The following is an 18,144-nucleotide window of genomic DNA, read 5'->3' on the forward strand; positions in this document are numbered from 1 at the left end:
CAAGTGCATTTAATACAGCCCAGGGGAGACCTGCCTAGATGGGGAGCTTTTCATTCGAAAAAGACCTGTGGATTTTTAGTGAACCTTGAGGTCAATATAAGCCAGCAATGGGAGAACATAAGGTAACAGTAGACTGAAAGAGAAGACATAATTTTAATCTTCACTAATCAAAGTAGTGAAAATATCCCATTGTATTGTTAATTGGTCAAACCACATTTACAACATTGTTTGAAGTTTTAGAAGAGACATTTAAAACAAGAATTTGTTCCTGAAGAGGTCAATGAAGAGAAATCATGACACATGAAAAATGATAAAAAAAAAAACATGGGGATATTTAACCTGGAAAATAAGAATTAATCTTTATAAAGTTTGCAAAATCTTTTCTGATCTTCAAAGCAATCCAGTGAGGAAGAGGATATCAAGGGAAGATTTGGGAGAATGTGATTATTTCAAATTTTCAAAAGGTTGTTATGTGGAAGAAAGATTAGAATTATTCCATGTAGTACCAAGGACATCTGGGAAAAATTGTTGAAAGTTACAGAATAGATTTTGGTTCAAGACATGGGGGGAATTTCTGACAATTAGAGTGATTCTAAAATAGAAAAAAAAATTGCCTTGAAAAAGTAGTGAATTTTCTTACACAGGTTATATTTGAATAAAAGTTAGATAAGCATTTCTGACTAGGGGTCAGAGATTTTCAGAAGTTGGGTATTAAGTAGCTAAACTTCACAAATGTTCTTTCAGGGAGTCAGGGAAGCATCTCTTCAGAAAATCCAATTTCTTCCCCACCCAGCTGTACCAATTAGAGATCTATCTTATATTGTAAACACCTCTATCAAAAAGCAAATGCCTCCTGTTAGAAAAAGATGATCTATGTTTAAGAACACTTCAGTCTAGTCTTAGTTTTATCATCCTCGTGAGATTATCCCTTTGAGGGAATGGGAGGGAAAGGATGTCAGGAGGAAGAAGAGAGAATCTTTATGCATGGGATGATTTGTGTGAAGGCAAGTCTGATGGAGATGCCACAATTTTGCTCTTTGGACTATTACAAGGACATCTGATGCCCAGGTTGGGGGTAAGGGAGTAAGGTAAGGACTTCAGTGAGGGAGGAAGAAATATTCCCCACATACTTTGCCATTTTGCCCAGAGCTCATTAGTTTTCTTTTTGCTTGTTGAGCCCTGTGCTAGAGGAATGGTCTATATATTAAAGAGTACCACAACATAATTCCATGTTGAATACTATATTTTCAGTCCAGTGATGCATGAAACCCATCTGTAATTATCTCATTGAAATCTAACCAATACACAGACCCTCATACATAGTAGGCACTTAACAAATGTTTGTGTACCAAAGACTAACCACATTATTTCCATCTTGTTGGTTTCCAAGCTTAATCATTCAAAAGCTATTTCATTCCATCCAACTCAACGTTTAAAAAAAGTCTATGCTCAAGGCACTATAGTGGGGCTGGGGGTACAAATATAGAAGCAATATAGGCTTTCTTTCAAGAAGTTTATTATCAATGGGAGAAGATATGACTACAAATGACTGTGATGCAAGGGATAGTGAAGAGAAATCCAAGAAAAGTCATATGAGAAGTCTGAGTATGAAAAGTTAATTTTTAGCTGGGGAACATAAAATAAAGGAGTATCATTGAAAGGTTTTATAAACCATGTGGTACCTTGAAGAAAGAATAGCTTTGACGCCACTGGGCCTTGAAGAAAGGGTAATCCAGGGGTGGGGAACCTGCAGCCTCAAGGCTACATATGGTTCACTAGGTCCTCAAGTGCAGCCCTTTGACTGAATCCAAACTTCACAGAACAAATCCCCTTAATAAAAGGATTTGTTCTGTAAAACTTGGACTCAGTCAAAAGGCTGCACCCAAGGACCTGGAAGGCCACATGTAGCCTCAAGGCTGCAGGTTCCTCACCCCTAGGGTAAACCTTTAACTGGAGTCAGTTGAGAAGTAACTTATAGACCTGAGGAAAACCTTTGAGAGAAGGAGTTAAATAGAGAATGGATAACAGTCGCATTTTACTGGGATGAAATATATGAAAGTGAACAATATGAGATTAAATTAGAAAGCTGGGAGAAACTTTGATGCTGCTTATCAGGAGTTTAATTAAACACATTATTTGGTAGGCAAAGAAAAGCTACTCAAGGTTTTCAAAAGGAGGAGTGATTGAATCAGAGGAATGCATCAACCCTTTCTCCTTGCCAACAGTGAAAATACTGACCTTTGAACAAGCTAATGAAAAATGCTCTATTGGAAGAGAGATCATTCTAGCTAATGTGAAAGATAAATGTTCTCTTAGAAAGAAAGCAACTTGGTACTTATTCCTTGATAATACATTTCCCATTGTCTGGAAGTCCTTTAATTGAGGTTATGAAATTAACACTGATCTATTATATCACATGAAAGTCAATATTTCATGAATTCTCAGAGAAAGCTTCTGCTTTTAACTTTTTGATTGCAACTTTTAAACTGTCAATGTCAAATCTAGGTAGACAAGATTATGATCTCCATCCTGAATTACTGACATTGTAGATCTATTTGAGCATATATTGACAAAAGTAGGCTATCTTTTCCTAGGATTTATATTTTCTTTGTCTATTTTTAGTAATATTTGGCATTTCTTCATAATGGAAAGCCTTTGAATTGCTTTCCTTGGCTATCTCTAATTATAAGATAGTTACTCATCAGTCTGGGACTATATGACATTTCAAAGTATCACATGTATAAAGCAATCATTTTTTAACTCGGGTGTTAAAAGATAAATTTGGAGAAATTCACTTCAAGGACACAGTGTGTAAAAATCTTGGTTTCCTATTCTTGATTTTTACATTGGGATTATATGAATTATATGTTTAATCCTCTATTTTGGTTGAAAAAATATAATTCAAGGTTCTACCTGCCTATTAGGACGTATCAAAGATTTATGCATGTTGTACTAGATTGCTATTATACTTTCCACTGCCCTTGTGCAAGCTAAACTGCAGCAGCACTCCAATAGGACCTACATAGGACAGCCAGAGCTAGATAAGCAAAAAAAAAAATTCCGTTTGTTGAGATGAAAACTCTCATTACATTCCCATTGTTTCTTTAATGCAATGTTTTCATTTAAAAATTAGCCCATTTTCTATCCTTCTACAGTTAAAATCTATCCTTTCTTTAGAACTCTAACATTTGGAGATCATCAACCACCTAATATGACAGATGAGGAAACTGAGGACCAGAGGGATTGGGAGACTTGCCTAATGTCTCATGGTTGATTGGAGGTGAACCTGGGAACAGAATGCAAATCTCCTGAATTCCAGTCTAGTGCTCTTTCCAGTCCATCAGGATGCTTGATCCCCACATTGTGCCTTTGTTAGAGTAGGCATGCAAGCCAATGATCCCACTTCACTGCACCCAAAGAAGTCTCCTTTCAGTTGTTTGATTTTCTGCATCTTAGGTTTTGGCTCTTCATGGTTTAGTATTCCCATTTTTCTATTTTTTCTTAATAGTTTTCACCCTCAAGGAATCCTGGAAATTTGGTTCCAAATTTACACAGACGTTATTTCTTCAATAGAAGTTCATAGCCCTTTCTTTGATCACACTTAGAGATACTAATTCTAGCATACCTAGATGTTCAGTAGTAGTTCAGTTTGAAAGCACATTTGCATTTTTTTGTTGTACACTGGGTACAAAGTAATGGATTTGAAATCAGAGGACAGGGATTTGGATCCAACTTTGCCACATCCTATAGTAGAAAGAACACTGGTGTGCGCAGAGGACCTGGGTTCAAATCCTTCTTTTGTCACTAGCTCTCTCTCAACCTCTTTGGGCCTCAGTTTCTTCATATGTAAAATGACAGCATTTGTACTCCAAAGTGCCTTCTAGCTTTAAACTGATGATTCTATGATGACTAGCTACAACATAGATAGGTGTATTGTACAAACAGTTGCCAACATAAGACTCTCCTGGATATATCTCTATTGTGCTTTCTTTTCCTTTTCTCTTTTTGGAGGGGGAAGGTAGGGCAATTGGGGTTAAGTGACTTGTCCAAAGTCACATGGCTAGTTTTTGTGTTAAGTGTCTGAGGTTAGATTTGAACTCAGGTCCTCTTGACTCCAGGGCTGGTGCTCTATTCACTGCTCCACCCAGCTGCCCCTCTATTATACTTTGCTTAATTATGCCACAACCATTTCTGAAATCTCATGTACTCATAAGGAAGTCTTAATGGGCAATGTTAAATTCTATCAGTACTGTAATAAGAAATGGTAGCACTTTGTTGTTCTTACAGACCAGTTTCACTGCAGAATTCATTTGACATCCTGTTTAATTTTTAAAATTTAAAACAGACTTGAGGTTTAGATCCCAGTCATGGCATTTTACAAAGGCAAAGAAATAATAGAAAACATCAATACCAACAACATAGATGTGTATTTATTGGTCCGTGGTGATTATTTGTCTAGAATTCATTTCTTCCAGATTTTTTTTTCATGCTTCTAAATCTCTGTCTGATATTACCACTCCTGCTTCTGCTATTGGGAATATTCTTGTCACCACCATAAATCATGGAACTGAAACAGGTAACTTGGGAAGCCTCTTTCAATTTTAATCTCTGTAGATGTTAAGCTTTTAGGCCAGATAGAAAAGGAAAGGAACAGAGACATTTTGATCTTTCCAAGTAATGAGGGAACATATGCCCTTTTGAAGCTCTGCTTTGTAGTCTGGCTCCAGATGAGTCAGACAGCCTAACAGCCTAACTTGAACTACTTTTGGTCACTGTTGTTGGGCTCAGTTGCAAATGTAGTTCTATATGCCAAAGTGAAATCTTTTTGGTTAGACTGTTCAGAATGCTTCCTTATTCAGACAGAATCTCAGCATGTCAATAGCTTGAGAACATTTTGAATTACCTGAAACTGCAAAGGGAGCATCTAGGTGGCACAGTGTTGGGCTAAGGGTCAGCAAGACCTGAATCCAAATACATCAGATCCTTACTAGCTGTGTAACCCTGGGTAAGTCACTTAACACTATTGGCAACAATTTCCTCATCTGTAAAATGAGCTGGAGAAAGAAATAGCAAACTACTCAGTATCTTTGCTTAGAAAACCCTAAATGAGGGTCACAAACAATCAGATACAACTGAACTCTCCCTCATTTTTCTTTCAGATCAGCTAAGTAGCACAATAAATAGATGCTAGACCTGAAGTCAGGAAGATTCATCTTCCTGATTTCAGATCTGGCCTCAGACACTTACTAGCTGTGACCCTGGACAAGTCACTCAACCCTGTTTGCCTCAGTTCCCTCATCAGAAAAATGAGCTGGAGAAGGAAATGATAAACCATTCCAGTATTTTTGCCAAGAAAACCCCAAATGGGGTCATGAAGAGTTGAACACAACTGAAGTGAATGAATAATGACAACAATACGAGACTGCAAAATGATTAATTTTTCTTACTGAAGTAAGGTCAACAATTTACAAAGTAATTACCTTTCAAGAGCTGAAATCACAGAATATCTATAAACATAAAAAGAGAACGTTCTCTCTATTTTGTCAAAGATAAAAAGCCTAGCTCTTTCTAGGCTAACTTACACTACTGGAATAACATCTACATTTTTGGCTATAAGAAGCCTCACTGAATAACATGTATTTTAAGAAACTGGTTTTGTTTTATCTATACTACCTACAAGTGGTTTTTTGGGGGTAAATATTTCCTAATTGAAGTCTATGTTATATAGTTTTAAAACTTCATAAATACAATGGAGATTTCTCCAAATTGCCAAAATGCTTTAAGCAGAAGATATTTTTATGTAAGAAATAAATTTTCTCTAATATCTGAATGCAAATTTATAGAAAACTTTATAATTTTAGCACAACTTTTAGAAAGCTTTGAATAGATTACTATCAGTTTGAGCCATGCTCTTTCAAAAATCCTGTAATTGTTTACAAAGAATGGATTGGAAGAACATAAAACAAAGTAAAATACTTTGAAGATTGGAATTCCTTCCCTAAAGGAAAACAAATTATTTAATGACAAAGATGTCAAAATGTTCAATCAAACAGGACTTATAAAACTGATGTTTCAGTTAACATATAGAAATAACAAAGACAAATTCTTTTCAATATTGCAACCATTTTTTGGTGTGTGATTATTTAAAAAAAAGATAGCTATTAAGTTATAGATGTGATTTCCTCAAGGAGATAAAAGGAATATCAATTTTCTAAAGCATTTTTTTTTCATTTCAAGACATTTAGAGTTAGCTTAATCAGTGGCTTATAATTATTGAATTGGTCACTACTGACCAGCCTATATACCAGAGGCATTCATTGTAGGGTCCTATGATAGCCTCCACTCTTCTGTTCAACGTCTACTAGAGGAAAACCATTATTTCATTTGTTCCCAAGCTCCTGCAAGCCCAGCACCTTCATTACAGTCCTGTTCTAATCCTCGCTTTCTAAAAATTACCTTGAAGACAGTTTGGAGAAATAACTGCTGTGTTTGAAAAGGTTAGTGGTGGAGCACTGCTAAAATAGGATGCTGGTCAGAAACCATTAGCTTAGATATTTTTATAAGAAAAATTAGATATTGTTGTCTTCACCATCACCTTGTACCACTTCCTTTCTACATACTCTCAACTTTATACAATTTCATTAGGACTCTTGCTGCAAGGAGAGGTAAATAGAGAATGACCAAAGGTAAAAAGTAAGAGGGAAAGAAGACAAAAAACAATGATTAGCTTATGTTTCTACCTTTCATCTCATGTCTTTTTGGCCTCTCACCCCCTTCCAATATGACTCTACTCACTCACAGTAATGGTCTTTGCCTTGACTAACCATGGCACACTACATAAAAACATTTGATTACATATGTAAGTTCTGTACAATTCATGGCTTACCCTTTGACAATTACTGCTCTACTCAAAAGCTGATGAAGATACAGATAATGGACAAAGTAAGAGAGGAAGAACTGGGGCATATTTCCAAGATTACAGTCCAACATACTATTCATTGTTAATGCTTTAAAGCACTGAGATTGCCATCTTTAATTAGCAAGTACAATCAGAACAAAAGAGTGTGGGCTGCCCCTAAAAAAAGCTAGGGCACTCTTCAGGGTAATTCTACTTTATCTTGTTCATTGGAATAGAGCACTGAGACTGGGAAAAAATAATAGAAGTAGAACTCATAGGATTACAGAAGAAGTTTCAGAGTTCTTCTAGAGAGATGAGAAAACTTAAGCCTCAGAAAGATTACATGACTTGGCCAAGGCTACAGTTAGCAACTCCTAGGTTCTCTGACTCCAAATCTAGTACTTCCCCCCCCCCCCCGTGTCAGACTTCTTTTTTTTTTCTCAGACCCTAAAAGATCCAAGATGTCAAGAGTTCATATATTTGTGGAAAAAGACCACAGGAAATGATATGCCAAGTTAACTTTATCATTTAACCAATATTTGCTTAGCTGACCTTACACTGATGTGTGTTGTTAGTGGTTTCAGCATAAACTGATCACTTCTGAGACTAGAGCCCTGCAATTAATCCTCAGAAAGGGAGTTGTGCTTTCTTCTCCTTGATGCGACACTTTACTGATATGACAGCACAGAATTATAGGGTAAAGATGATCATATTCCAGATTTTTAAATGCATTCTCTCTTTACAAGTTGTGAGAATGAAAATGAATTTTCTCTTGAAACCCTATCATTGGCTCTTTGCTATAATACTGACTCTGGAGTCCATTCTGTGATATTGACATAATGCTTTCCTTTTCAGTGTTTTAGTAAATGACCCATCACTTGGATGTGGAATACTCATTTTAGATCATACTTCTTCCCCAATATTTAACAGTTTTATGGCAAGATTATGGTGTATATGAAATTACTTGCTGATGCTAAAATTGTCATAAAATTATTACTCCTTTAACCTTCTTCCTACTGGCACAGGGGTACAAAACCTGCCGCCTTGAGGCCATATGTAGCCCTTTAGGTCCTCAAGTATGGCCCTTTGATGGACTCCAAATTTGATAGAACAAATCCCCTTAATAAAAGGATTTGTTATGTAAAACTTGGACTCAGTCGAAAGGCCACACCCAAGGACCTAGAAAGACACATGTGGCCTCAAGTCCACAGGTTCCCCACCCCTGAGCCTATTTGTAGCATTGTTTTGATAAGTTCAACTCTTAGAACATGCTTTTATGCAGGATTATGTTGAAGCCAGCTCAAACAGGCTCAGAGCTAATTGTTAAATCTTCAGTGTGAACATTTATACCTCAGAAATCAGCAACTCCACAATTCAGGGCTTGATTTATTGTTTTATTGATTGCCTAGACTTAAGAAAGTAATTCAGAAAATATTAATAATGTAAATTAAACTTAAAAGTGTCTTGTGAATACATTTTTTCTTCAGAAAGATTGTCGCTAAACATTCACCAGCAAACTATTGCTTACATGTTGACTGATACAACGAAAGGATCCATAATATATTCTGTTTCATAGGGTTTCTCTCTCTATATATATATCAATCTGGTTATATAAAATTGTTTAATGCAATCAATAGGAAGAGATAATTTTTGTCTCACAAAAATTTCTGGCGGAGGGATTAGGGAGGTAGAAGTTAAGGGAAGGGTCTTTTCTACTCTCACTTTGGGAGGGTAAGAGGCACAGCTTAACTTTAGGGAAGCAGACAATGGATAAAGAATTCTCTTTATTCAAAGTCAGACAATTGGGTTTTAAGATAATGGCTACCCTATTAAAAATCACATTTTTCCCCCCAGAAAAGAATAAAGTCACTGAAATGCTACAGCTGGCACCATCATTATCAAGGAAGTCAGGACTGGCTAGTTCCAAAAGCACACCAAAAATAATAGCCTGGTTTTGAAAGTGGGTGAGAGTGAAATGTAGATATGGGTTGAGAGAACATTAAAGTTGGCCTATTTGTCAGTATCTCTAGAGAGATAGCTCTTTACTCCCTCTGGGCTCTGTGACAGCTAATAAAATTTTTTTGGGATAATTTCTGCAAAGCTTGCTTTATGGACATGCCAGTAAATGCCCACTGGCTGGAAATAGCAACTCATTTGGAAAGAGATTCAAATGGTATTACCCTTGTGTCTGTAGCAAGAGCTTGCATAAGGAGTAGATTGCAATTTTCTCCCTTTTTTTCTCATTTTCCCCCTTTCCCCTCAAATCTTCAAATTATCTGGGCAAAATGGTCACATCACTTGTGGGTGCCAATGTAAATTTTCACGCTATATAAGTAACAGATTTCAATCTCTTTACTATGGTAGTATGACAAGGTAAGTCATAGGAAGATTTATTTTATTTGTAAAGTTCTGCTACCTAAATTTTATTTTATATTAGAATAAATAGTAGCTCCTAGTTGAACATAGTGGGTGGCATCTTAAGGATATTGGCTGTACCAATTCTTCATTAGGGAGATCGTGTGTGTGTGTGTGTGTGTGTGTGTGTGTGTGTGTGTAGCAACAACAAAACAAAGTCTAGTGGGAACATTTGAAAACTCTTCAGTGACCATTTTACCTAAAGATAGCTCACTTCCCAACTATCTTGCTGGATTAATGATCTATCTTACCCTATATTATCTTTCCTTGGACTATCAAGAGGTAGCATGATATCTACAAACTATATGGGATTGCTTACTATCTCAGGAAGGGAGGAGGGGGAAGGAGTGAGGGATAGAATTTGAAACTCAAAACTTTTAAAAGAAATGTTAGAAATTGTTTGAACATGTAATTGGGGAAAAGCAAGATGTCATTGAGAGAGAGAGAGAGAGAGAGAGAGAGAGAGAGAGAGAGAGAGAGAGAGAGAGAAAGAGAGAGAGAGAGCATGGTTTTGGTTTAGTGGCTAGAGAGCTAGCCTGAAGTCAGGAGGATCTCTGACTGACACTATAAGTGTGACCCTGGGTAGGTCATTTAACTTGTCAGTGCCCTAGACAATGCAATAAAATTATAAATCTCAGGGAAGGTGATGCTGACTTACCTTGGGAGAGGGAACTTTGGAAGTTCCTTTGAGAGAGGAACTTCCTTTGGAAGTTCCCTGTATTAATGAAAATATAGGTCCAGTTTCTATACCAGAGCCTATCTATGATGGAAGAATGCTGTATTTTCTTCTTTTTTTGTCTTTTGTAGGAGAGAAGGCAGGGAAATTGGGGTTAAGTGACTTGCCCAAGGTCACACAGATAGTAAGTGTTACGTGTCTGAGGCTGGATTTGAACTCAGATCCTCCTGACTCCAGGGCTGGTGCTCTATTCACTATGCTACCTAGCCACCCCAAGACTGCTGTATTTTCTTGCAGTGCTTGGGTTTGAATTTCAAATCTGCACTTTGCTATTTGTGTAATGCCGGATGGGTCGATCATTGTATTTGGATCTCAGTTTCCACAATGATCAAATGACACAGTTGGACAGAATGACCTTTAAGATCTTTTCCAGCTCTAAATCTATGATCTTCTGCTCCCAGAACAATTCTGTCACAGAGAGGAGAATTCTCCTGCAACTCTGGATTCTTGCTTCAGCTTCCCCTCTCTTAGGATTCTTTCTCTTTTTTTTCCTTTTCTGTCTGGTTGTTTTCACTTGGGTTCACTCAGTTTGCATTTGAAGAATGTTAGGATTCTAAGAGTTGTTTGCTTAGTCCTTTGACCTTCAGGGAGGGATCTTAAAGTGATGAGAAACTATTGTCTGCACAATAAATCTAACAGTAAAACAAAACTTGCCATCATACAATAGTGACCTTCCTAAAATCTGTCCATCTGGAGAAGGAATTCTTGTTTTTTAATTTTGTTTCTAAGTTTTTCTTATCTTTGTGAAACCCTGGATGGGGAAGGAAAAAATCAGATTCCAGTCCAGATTCTGCCAATTATTGACTGTGTGACCTTGGGAAAGTCATATAAGCTTTCTCTGAGCTTATGTCACTTAAAAATCACACAAAGCACCTCTTTATAAAGTGAGAAAACTGGAATGACTTCAAGATTCTATGAATTACTGAGGGGCTGACTATGCAGTGAAGTATTCTTTTTTTATGAACTGCAGTCTTCCTTCTGGAAATTTTTCTGGGGGGCAATGATTTCTAATCTTTTTGGAATGATATATCCTATTAATTGTTTCTTATTTTTGCAAAATCTGTTGGCTTCCTCTTCCTCTATTCTTCCTTCCCCTGCCCCTTGAACATTGCTATGTAGCAAACTGGTTTCAGCTAGTTTGAACTAAGATTAATTTTCTTTTGAGAATTTCATGGCTTCATTGACATAACTGGTGAAACACTGAGATATTATACAGTCTGAATAAGGAAATACTTCCCAGGAGGATTTCCAGCCCATCCTCCTCAGCCATCATCTCTTAGAGATGTGAATTGGCAACTGCCTCTGTAGATCCCTGCTTCCCCAGCAGCCACAGTAACCCAAGATCCAGAAAAGAAAGCTCTTCACATTGGCACTCTCGAATAGTAAACCACCAGAAATAGATAAGATTGTATCAATGGAAATAACATCTAAGAACATATCATCGGCTTTCCTGCTGCCCCTTAGGGACCAAGGGGGTCTTTTCATCTGATTTATAGCTGAAACTTCTTAATACATGCTCTCTCTCCATATTAGAATGTGAGGTCCTTAAGAGTAGGGAATGTCTTGCTTTTTTTCTATTTGTATCTCAGTGCTTAGGGCACATTGTATTGAACATTAAGTGCTTAATAAATATTAAGTGTGGAATTGGCTACCAATTCTAATACCCATTAATACAGACAAATATAAGTGCACTATATGTTGTCAATGAATCAAGATTTCAGCTTATAATTCTTTTTGTATAACTTAGAAAGAAGATTTGAACTATAGTAGCTCACGTCATACAATGGAAAATCTTAAATTCTTAAAATATAAATCAGAGATACTGGAGAGATGGGTGTGAAGGAGCTAGAACTCAACCAATAGGTTAGTTAACCTTTGTACATACCTAGAAGGGTTTTAATAACCAGAATTTTGGGATACAGAGTCCTTCTTTATCCTTCACCCAGTCTCTTTTTTTTTTTCCCTTAAATTTTGGCAAAAGGAGAAGACCATCAAAAACATGGGTTGTGGTGGTGGTGTGGCTTGGTGGTTCAGTGAATAGAGCACTGGCCCTGGAGTCAGGAGGACCTAAATTCAAATCTGGCCTCAGACACTTTGACACAAAAACTAGCCATGTGACCTTGGGCAAGTCACTTAACCCCAACTGCCCTCCAAAAAAATGGCAAAAAAAAGAGAGTCCACCCATTAATGTGAATCTTTAATAAACTTTGCTTTAAAAAACAAAACAAAACATAGGTCCTTTATTATCCTTTGTCAAAACTGGCAAAAATCTGTACCAGCTGTGGAATCATACTAACTACTTCCACAAGAGTAGTCACAACTTTGTCTTGGACATACCTTAGTCACACTACCTGTTGGGCATCAGTGTATGTGGAGTAGCCATTAGCTTTGATTATCCCTATGAAAAACAATACATGCTACACTCTATAAAGGGGGGAAAATGCCAGTGACTTTTGAACAAACCCCATTCATTTGGAAGGGCAGCTATGTGGCACAATGGATAAAGTGCTGGGTCTGGAGTCAAGAAGACTCATTTTTGTGAGTTCAAATCTGGCCTCAGAGACTTATCAGGTGTGTGACCTGGGTAAGACATTTAACCCTGTTTGTCTCAGTTTCCTCATCTGTAAAATGAGCTGGAGAAGGAAATGGCAAATCACTCCAGCATCTTTGCCAAGAAACTCCAAACGGAGTCATAAAGAATTGGACACAACTGAAACAACTGAACAACAATTTCACTTGGAAACATGAGGCTCCATTTGGAAATCGGAGTTCGTATAACACTTGTGAATTTTCATAGGGGCCAAAAAGTTTATCTAGTAACATACACATTCTGATTCTGGCTGTCACCACAGCAAGGGAAAAATGTACTCCTTACCATATATGGCTGATTTAGCAAAGTGTTCAGGGATTAGAAACCCCTCCCTAGCCAAGAGGTCTGTAGCCAGGCATTTCAGTCTCTGCTACAGTAGCATTGTGGGGAAAATATATAGCAAATGACTCCAGGGAAATGTGTGGGAAAGAACAGACTCTGCACACATCTTTTGGAATAGCAGAATTCGGCCAACTGCTATTTTTATACATTGCATTATTTTTTTTTTTTAAGTAAGAATTCAAATGTAGAGCAGGAATATGTCTTCATGCTACAGATCACAATTCTGGCTGAATTAATGTTTCAGACAGCAAGCCAGTCAACTAACAAATATTTACCATGTGCCTATGAGGTTCATAGCACCCAGGCAGGTGAAAACTTCAATTTCATCACCTTCTCTACAAAGCATGCAGTTTCTCCTAAAACTGAATAGTTCTAAATATATAAAGGGCCAGCCCTAAGATAAATTGTGAAGTAGAGAGAAGGTTTGCATTTTGTCCTTTCCCTTTCACTAGCATTCTGGAGACATTCCAGTCAGAAGGATAGCCTTTGATATGTCTTTAATACCTTGTACTTTACCAATGCCTTTATCATACTAATGACTTCAATGGGTTGTCCCTGCTAGAAGGGGGGGGGTGGGGAGAGGGTGGAGAAAATTAAACAAAGATGAATGGGAGAAGAACCCAAAGGAATGACTCTCCATTGGTGGAAACAGTTGGACAAATGGGTGATAGAGCTAGCTATTTTTTTTTAAAGCAATTGGGGTTAAGTAATTTGCTCAAGGTTACACAGCCAGGTGTTTCTGGGTGGGTGCTAGGTGTCTGAGCCTGGATTCGATCCCAGGTCATCCCGACACTAGGGCCGGTGCTCTTACTCGCTGTGCTACCTGGCTGCCCCGGAGCTAGCTATTTTTGACTCCCAGGTACTTGTCTTATTAAATCATGAACATGATTTCCACCTATCCCCCATAAATCTTTTTGAATGGCAACTGGGTTAAGATTGTTCCTGAAGCTACATCTGTGACCTCAAACTAAGGATTGATCACTAAAACCTGAAAAAAAGACATTCTGTCAGATAAAGTTGTGATGGTACACAGAGGGGACATTTTTGTGGCTATGTACCATATGGCAATGAAACCAAGTCAGCACCAAGTTCATAAGGTCACTTGTAACCCTGCCCCTGGCTTCCCCAGACTAATTTTCTGCTTTTGCTCCATCAGCCTTCTCATACTCGATATACATATATGTATATATATCGAGTATGAGAAGGTTGATGCCAACTATGTTCACCTCTAACCTAGCTCAACTCCTGATTTTCCAGGTTCTTTCTTCACTGTGCTCAGGGAGCACCTTTTCCTCCGCCTTCTCCTCACTTTCCATCTCTCTTCTAGGCACCCTCTTCCCCCATGACAATCTAAGCTCCCTGAGGGCACTGACTGTCTTTCTTTTTCCTTCTATTTGTATTTCCAGCTCTTAGCACAATGCTTTGCATATAGCAAAATTTAATAAATGCCAAATCTAATCTACTCTAATCTCTCTTTGTTGTTCAGTCATGTCCAACTCTTCGTGACCTCATTTGGGGTTTTCTTGGCAAAGATACTGTAGTGGTTTGCCATTTCCTTCTCTGGCTCATTTGACAGAAGAGGAACTAAGGCAAACAGAGTTCAGTGTCACACAGTCAGTAAGAGTCTGTGGCCAGATTGGAATTCAGGAAGACGAGTTTTCCTGACTCTAGGCCCAGCACTCTATCACTGTGCCAACTACCTATCCATACAATCCAATTTAATTTAAATGCAATGTAACTGGGGACACATGAACCATACCAGTTCTGTCTGAATACATTATGGAGTAAAGCACACCAATTATCAGGATTGTCAAATGGTTAGATTCATATGGTCTAATTCTATTATTTCTATAGTCCAATCTCCACCTCCAGCTTTGATAGTGGTCTCTTTACTACAGAGAGTACTAATTGTGTGCATTTGTCAGATCAGTTGATCTAATTAATACAGATATATAAGACCACAAATGGCATTCCTCCGTCCTTCCTTCCTTCCTTCCTTCTTTCCTTCCTTCCTTCCTTCCTTCTTTCCTTCCTTCCTTCCTCCCTGCCTCCTTCCCTCCCTTCCTTCCTTCCATCCTTCTATCCTTTCTTCCTTCCTTCCTGGCAGTGGTAGATTTTGCATTACCTAAATTACTTATGTTTTCTATTTAAAGCAACAACTAGAATAGTTGTGCTATTATCTTTGATTTAGCACTGTACAGACAGGCTTAATATACATTAATGTATTAGGTTTAATATTGAATAAAAACACAAGTTTTTATATGGTTACCCAAAACAAGTCTAAAGTAGTGATTAAATTATAAGAATACCATGTACATTTATGAGATTGTACCTACTTAATTTTCTTCCCAGGTATCTGACTCTATAATTGTACATTGACATTTTCTGTTATAATAGACATAATTCAAGAATGAAAACCTATAATAATGAAGATACCATAAGCTGCTTGAAGGCAGGGATTCTTTGCTTTTTTGTTTTTGTATCTCCAGAAACTTGCATAAGGTAGGCATTTTAAAATGTTAGTTTAATGGAATCAAATCACAGTCAAGATATTGCAGAAAATGTTAATGAGTTGCTTTAAAATTTTCAAATTAAAATGGAATTGGTAACATTACATTGAGGTTTCTTTGGTATTATCTAAAGTACTGTAAAGGATGGAACTGACCTCTAAAAAGAATGATGTAGGCCAGAGTGTATACATATTAAAATATTATGTTATTGTCAAGCGATTTAATTTGATCAAATATTACAGTATAATTTTAAAATTCATCATAAGAATGGAACAAAATAAGACAGTTTGGATGGGCCTGATGAAATCTTGGATCCATTCAAATACTGAATATTAAATGTTGATGAATTATGTTTAAATACTCCTGAAACACTACATATGGTTGGTCTCTAAGTTTTTGGTAACACAGAGGTAGAAACCTTCTTCAGTGTTAACTAGTGTTCAAAAGACTCATTTGATTTACATTCAATGCTTCTAAAATGATAAGTAGAAATTCTACCAAATATCGGCGCTCCATATTTTTTTCTTCTCTACCAGGTAACTGACACAAGAGCTGACCTGCTATCTAAACCAATACATACAGTTCTTTCTAATGGGTGGTAATGTGTCAGATAAGCTGAATTCAGGGCTTGATTTTCATCTTTGCCATCTTGAGCACCTAGCATCGTGCATCATGAAGCACATTTGCATTTGGTAAGGGTTTAATACATGTTTATTGAATTGGAGTGGGAGAAAATAAGCTGGGGGACCTTATGTTTACTCAAATTTATTTTCCAAGCAAGAAATAGGTCACTCCTGGAAGGAATTCCCAGTTGTCTCTGAGAACAGCGGCATGTTCCAAATGAAGGAGGAGAAGAGCATATGATTCCTAAGAGGCAGCATATGACTCAAAGGCAAAAAGCCCTGACAGCATTAGAGAAAACAAATGAAACACAGAAAAATAAGCTAGAGGGGGAAAAAAAATCCCTAACAAATTAAGTCCAGTTGGTCTCAGTAAAAGACAGCAATATTTTCTGTCCATAGTGCCAACTTTTAGTTGTCTGTATTACAGGGGACGGAGAAAGCCTGGATATTTTAAATCAACATTTTATTCCCCAAAGCCCCATTCCTTTTTTTTTTGATTACTCAATTCACAAATAACAGCTTAGCTAGAAATATTCCCATTTCCCTCTGACCTCCTTCACGTTCTTCTCCCCCCCCCACAACTTTTCCCTCCTCCAACCCCAATGGAAAAGAGGAAAACCATGTTGAGGCTTGTGTTATCCGACTGGTGGTTTGTGTTTATCAGATTAACTCAAATGTTTCTAAATCACTAGCAAATTGACGGATTTGCCTTTATTTGTTCTTACTATCTTCGATCACTCCTTTTAAGTAATGAGAACTTAAAAAGACATTAGTATCTGAAAATGTGTATAAAGAGATAACAAGTGTCCAAATGACAGAACTGATCAGCTTAACATTTTCAGTTTTATGATCAGTGATTATCTTTTCCCTCCAACCTTGGATGATCTGTAAAGAATTGATTTATCCAGACCAGATGATATGAGGCAAGAGATATAGTAAAGACTGAAATATCTGCAAATTCAACAAGCAAACAGGCATGGACTATGTGCCACACTTAAAGTATTGTGTTACTTACTAAGGGATATACAAAGTAAAATATAATATAAAGACTCTGTCCGCAGGGAGCTTACAATTTAATTTTCTTCAATTAGGTAAGTTATCCTTTTGCCAGGCTTTTTTTCTATTGTGCTATCAATTTTTCATCTCAACAGCCACTCAGGAAATTATTTTTCTAGCTGGATATTTAGATAAACAATCTCAGTAACCATCTCTTAAGTCATCTGTGTCTCTCAAGGGCAGGAAAATAGGTAAAACAGAACTTTTTATTTAAAGGAGAGAGTACAGATTATCAAAAAAAATTCCCTGTGTGTGAAAGGTCAGACATTTTCTAATAATACAAACCATCTAAAGGATCTGAGACAATATTTTAAATGTAAAGTTTTTTTTTTCTCATCGTTAAAAAGTATAGTGTCCTTCATTTTAAACATACTAACTTTGGGTTAGTAATATATAAATCTGGGATAATGGCCTTTGAAATGAAATAAATAAAAAGGAGAGAATTCAGTAATGACATTCAACTCTATTATTCAATGAATCTTGGTCCTTAAAACAAATGTACCGTCATGTTGCTCTCTATAAGTATAGATAGTCTATGTTAAGTACAATTCAGGATGTCTTGATTTTGGGTTATTCATTATTTTAAAATCTGTAAATATTATTGCTATAAATGCAACATTTACAATAAACTCTTTTGATATACATATATATGTATATACAGGATAATAAACAGAGAAAAAAGTGCAATACATGAAACTACATTCATGGTCTTAATTTCATATCTCTCAATTGGTGTAAAATAAATTTATTTTGAAGAGTATACTGCTGTTTGCTCTTATTTTCAGGAATATTTCTCTCTCTTAAATATCTTAGGGAAAAAGAAATCATTCAAAAGTTTGAATGTCATGGAAGTATAATAAGAGTTTGAGACAATCAGGTAAACAATAACAGAATTTTTGCTTTAAAAGTCCTTTAGGATAGCCTCAATCAATTCCTAGCTTGTATTTTCAAACAAGGAAGAGGATTTGTATTTA

The 18,144-nt window shown here is 36.8% G+C and overlaps 1 protein-coding gene and 1 long non-coding RNA gene across 3 annotated transcripts in view; both read right to left on the reverse strand.

Moving 5' to 3' along the window:
• Nucleotides 1-18,144, reverse strand: part of COL4A2 (collagen type IV alpha 2 chain) — a 301,862-nt gene that overhangs the window by 188,749 nt on the left and 94,969 nt on the right. The window lies entirely within an intron of this gene.
• On the reverse strand, nt 1,499-18,135 carry LOC138165780 (uncharacterized). Its single transcript, XR_011169453.1, has 2 exons — nt 1,945-18,135; nt 1,499-1,747 (listed from the first exon to the last, which is right to left on the reverse strand). It is a non-coding gene; the product is annotated as an uncharacterized lncRNA (long non-coding RNA).

The sequence above is a fragment of the Petaurus breviceps genome, unplaced genomic scaffold, assembly GCF_028583685.1.
Source record: "Petaurus breviceps papuanus isolate PSGF00001 unplaced genomic scaffold, PetGlider_PUasm1.0 214, whole genome shotgun sequence".
Classification (NCBI taxonomy): Eukaryota; Metazoa; Chordata; class Mammalia; order Diprotodontia; family Petauridae; genus Petaurus; species Petaurus breviceps.